The 5,000-nt window shown below is 45.1% G+C and overlaps 1 long non-coding RNA gene across 1 annotated transcript in view; it reads left to right on the top strand.

Annotated features, from left to right (window-relative positions):
- LOC132453896 (uncharacterized) overlaps positions 1-5,000 on the top strand; it is an 18,838-nt gene that overhangs the window by 12,288 nt on the left and 1,550 nt on the right. Inside the window, exon 2 of the long non-coding RNA XR_009524834.1 lies at positions 4,939-5,000. This exon is cut by the window's right edge and continues 15 nt beyond it. This is a non-coding gene — a long non-coding RNA (uncharacterized LOC132453896). The remainder of the gene's footprint in view (positions 1-4,938) is intronic.

Genomic DNA, 5,000 nt, shown 5'->3' with positions numbered 1-5,000 from the left:
CCAGGATACGATTAAAAGAATGAGGTTGTTAGATTGACCTTTTTTTTTTCTTCTTTTTTGAACAATTTGCAAGGAGTTGGTTGTACTGATGCATCAACACCTAGTTCAATAGAAATATGGGCTTTTAAAGCTTTTCTTTGGCTTTTAAAGTTAATGCAACAAAAGCACTCACACACAAATGATCATTGAACATCCGAAGAAAATCAATCATTGGCTTTGAACTCAAAAAGTAAAGGCAACAATATGGTGTATCCTATAATAAACTTTTTATATTTGAGATGTTCTGTCCCTAAAATAGTTAGAATTCATTTATACATCTGCTAGAGGTTCTGGTCATTGGAAATCATATTTCCTCTTGTGCCTCATCATGGCTGACCCGGTTGAGCCGACCCCTTCCCTGGCCCCCAGAGGGTCCTTGAACCCCAATACACCGGTGAGGTCAGAGGCAAGCACATATTACAATAGTCCCTTCTATGAGACGGCGTAATGAAATTTATGCAGATTCCTCCCTGCGGAGGATGTTGGGCCACTCTCTCAGCAAGACGAGAGGGACAGAAGAGAGAGAGAGGAATATAGATGCAATATATATACATACACAAAGACACACACACTGAATGACTCAGGTAGACGCAGGCATGTGTGTGATTGTGAGGTGTGAATCTGTAAAAGAAAGCGCGAGAGAGAGAGCGAAAGAGCAAAGGGAGGGAAATGAGAAAGGGGAAAGAAATGGGTCACTTAGACAGAGTCAAACTCTGAGCTTTCATTAGACGCCCCAGCGCACTAATTCAGTGGCCATTTTGATTCTGCTCCAGCAGCACTCTCGTCCCTTGCTAGGTACCGCGACTCCAATATCACTCTAACATTTGCCGTGCGACTTCAATATATGAAAGTCAGGTCACGCCGGCCCGAGCCAGGAACCAGCCCTACGACATGATTTGCCCTGATCCCATTCTATTTATTCCTTTTTAAAATTAACACCCTGTCCTGTAAGGGGAGATGAAATAGAGGAGAGGAGGGAAAAGGCTAGAAAGAAATATCGCCCCGTCTGTCCTTATAGGGCGGAAAGAAATATCGCCACGTTTTTCTTTCTCCCTAACTCTTGCACATTGGCACTGAGGTGATTCTCTTTCTTTTTGCCTGCTACGGGGAAACACACGCTTAGCTCTCGGACCGTCAGGTGCAGGCCTGAAGGCAGGCAGGAACAAGATGTGCAGTATTCTTTGTACCTTGGTACCGGTTCCCTTGTACTGTAGCTGTGAGGTTTGGGGGGTGCGGCACTGCCTCACCTCCCTACCACAGCCTCCATCTCCCACTCGCTTTGACCTTTTTGTTTTCCATCGGCACCACATCCTACTCCACTCACCAACCCCCTGGTTCCCCACCTCCCACGCACACCTCCCCCTTCTTCCTTCATGTCGTCGTCTCCCCCCCCCCCCCCCCCTCACTCGCTCACTTGGCCTCTAGCGGCTGGCCTTGTGATGCGTCTCCAAAGTGGGACGCGGCTGAGTAATTTGCTGCCCCGGCCGTTAGATAATTCCGCACTCTATGCCGAAGAATCCTCTCAGATCGCGCCCTTCTGCTTGCCCCCGGCCCCCCCAGCACCCTCACATCCGGGTGGCCCTGGTAGAGGGTCCTGTGTGATTTGTATTCCTTATTTCTTTGGTTGAATGGCGTATTATCATGCTGGATAAGCACCCGCATGCACACCTCCCAGGAGGGGGAGGGGGGACAGACACTTGGTTATCCTGCGGTTACAGTGAGCCTTACACAAGGATAGATTCCTGACCAGACGGCAGAAACATGGGACAGTATAGAAACGTTGAATACAGCGACAACACAATAAGCTAGTGTTTAGCCCAGTTGGGCTTTCTAAAGGTTGTTTCATAAGGAAAATTGGAAATAAGCGTAGTGTATTGGCCAGTTAATTCTGCAGCCTCCAAGTGTTACTCTGCCAAACGAGGCTAATAGTCAATTTTTAAATCTTATTTTGGATTTTTACGGAAATTCCATGCCCCCCCCCCCCTCCCCCCCCCCCCCACTTCACAAAAGAATAATAATCTGCAGAATAGAGTTGGACCGAGTCTCCAATACTTTCTTGGGGTAGTCTAATAACTCTTGACAGCTGTAGTTCTCTTGGCTTAAAATTGAACAAAGTTTGAATATTTCTGTGCGTAGGATTACCGCTTGACGCACATTTCAAATCTGTTTCCGTCCTTCATTGTTATGCCACCAACTGGCATGGTGGATGTTAGCAGGAGCTACAGCCACATGTCCCTTCCTCTTTTGCTGCCGCCATTTACTCCGTCTTCTCTCCCGGGGTCCACGTTAGGACGGGCAAACCTTGACGCCAATGCTCAGACAGGAGGCTGAGGGAAGGTGCGATGACAACGATGAAGTCAAGATGTGTAAAAAAATCGTTTCTGCAAAAGTGTGCCATGCAGCTCGGAGATGTCCTTGAAGATGCCAACTCATTCCTCAGCGCCCTCAAGAATGTTCCGGAGAAAATTCAATTCGCACAGGGCACGCGCACACCTCTGAACTGTAAACAAGTTTACCAAGATTGACTCCCGCCATGAAAGGATTGTAAAATATATTAATCTATTTAAATGTGTAGCGTCTTAATACACTAGCACTACTAAAGAGGAGTCACTGGTCATTGGTTCTTTAAAAAAAAACCAGTCATTGGTTCTTTAAAAAAAGGGGAATCATGCCAGTGTTCTGGTTTATTCTGCAGAGTGTTGCCATATTTGAGAGTTAAATGTGTCTCCTCTGTGGTATCTCTGACACCCCTGGCCTCCTTACCCAATTCCCCCGATCCAGACGACACACACTTTAAGGCTTCTTTTCATGCCTGCTGTGGGAACCAGCATGTGCCATCAAATAAATGCAAAAATACATCTCAAAAGGAGCTCCATTCCACTGTACCGGCCTGCTTTTTAGTCTGATACCTCTGGGATTATATGGGCCGTTGTTGAGTGCCGATGTGTTTCACACATCTGACCCAGAGAGTGTGATTCTTTCAAAAGATGAAACATTGCTATACCAGAAGAACAAAGATCTTACAATGGAAAATAACAGGAAGGTTTTGGGAGGTCTAAAAAGTGCCTGGCGCTGGTAGTAGATTGGTTTCATGAAAACACTACATAAGAGCTACCTCTACAAAACGATGGTTACAAATAACTGAAATCGAAGTCCCATCTCTATAAATGAGGACAAACCCATTGCTGCTTCCCCTAGTGGAGGAGGAGTAGAGAGTAGAAAAGGCCTGCCAGCAGAATGATCTATTTTCCAAAGTGCTGATCTGTTGTAAAAACCCTGTTGAGGTCTTAATTACCTCAGTGGGGCCAGCACAGGTGATCCACATTCCCTCTAACGAGCAAGGTCTCGACCAGAAAGCACACCATAAGAAGCTCGCTGGAAGGAAACAACCACAACAGTATCGGCACAAACAAAAGCGAAGCTGACGCCAAACAATAGTCTGTGGCAGTCGTTTCCTTCCATTGATTGAATTAGCTTTGGAAGCTCTTCGTATAGTTTAACTAGGTAGCTAACTACCGGTCCTCACAATTTACAATGAAGGGTACACAAGTTCACGAATACATGCATTGTTAACTTACAGTGGAAATAATTGGACGAATTTAGATATGTATTCAGATAGGCTGTTTGTTGCTGTTATGACATTGAAGCGGGGGAGCACAGCAGCATTGACCCGCTTCCTAGTTTCCATCTATAAATTAGTCTCTAGTGGTCTTTACGTCAATAGATTTCCCACTTAATGTATGCTGCCATCATTGGCCTAGTCCTTGTAGGCCTATAGAAAGTCGGTCAGCAGCACAAACACACAGCAGTGGTGTAACAGCACAGACTAGTGGCTGCTCTGCACTACTGCAACTCTATCGTTTCTGGGACAACATTGCACACAAACCACATTATGTCAGGAAAAATGAGAAAGTCTTCTTATCGTTTCACAACACTGCAAGTTTAAGTTATGTTACATACTATCCCAACAGCACTTTAATTATTCCAGAAATAACACTGCCTAAAAATATATGAAGCATTTACTGAGATGTTACCCCTCCAACATTGTTTTGGGTTTGACATTTTTGTCATAGTTTTCTTTTTACAAAATGTCCTCAAAATCCATCTGGATTCAACCTGTCGGCAGAGCAAATATAATGTATTATAAATAATATGCATTATAGATATCTCGTGTTTTACTGCACACTGCCGTCAGAACAAGTTGTGATGCGTTCGTAGGATGGACCCCGCCCGCACACAGAAAAGATACAAAAAAGGCCTCTTGCTGTGTGTGTATTTGTGTACTTTAGCAGCCCGTCTTAAGTTTGGTGCATGGTGTGTCTTTTTCCACCATGCGGTTCATGTGCGTGTCCTGCAGCGACCTCCTTGACCAGTCAGAGTGTGTGTGTATCATATTGAGATGCTCCAGCGAGGGACTGCTGGTGGATACCTTAAAAGCCTTTCCAGAAGGCTGCTGAGAGTTGAGCTGGGGCCGCCCGCCCCTGCTGACCCACTTCACAACACTCAGGGCTGAGCCAGGCCCGTCGAGTGCGGACCACTCTGTTGCACCTTCTCTCTTTGTACCACAATGCTCAGAATGTGTGCACAAAGATGCAGAACAACATGTGAAATCTGTTCCTAATACCTTTTTTTTCTTGTTTCATTTCCTCTATCTACTTATTTATCATCTATCCTATCTTTGTCTATCTATCTATCTATCTATCTATCTATCTATCTATCTATCTATCTATCTATCTATCTATCTATCTATCTATCTATCTCTCTCTCTCTCTCTCTCTCTCTCTCTCTCTCTCTCTCTCTCTCTCTCTCTCTCTCTCTCTCTCTCTCTCTCTCTCTCTCTCTCTCTCTCTCTCTCTCTCTCTCTATCGATCCATCTATCTTTTCTATTCTATCGTGCAGGAGAATTCTTTGGAGGATTTCTTACTCTTTCGTTGGTCAAGGATGCAGCAGCAGAGTGACCT

This window comes from Gadus macrocephalus, chromosome 3 (genome assembly GCF_031168955.1).
Source record: "Gadus macrocephalus chromosome 3, ASM3116895v1".
Taxonomy (NCBI): Eukaryota; Metazoa; Chordata; class Actinopteri; order Gadiformes; family Gadidae; genus Gadus; species Gadus macrocephalus.
This window is presented reverse-complemented; position numbering and strand designations above follow the sequence as displayed.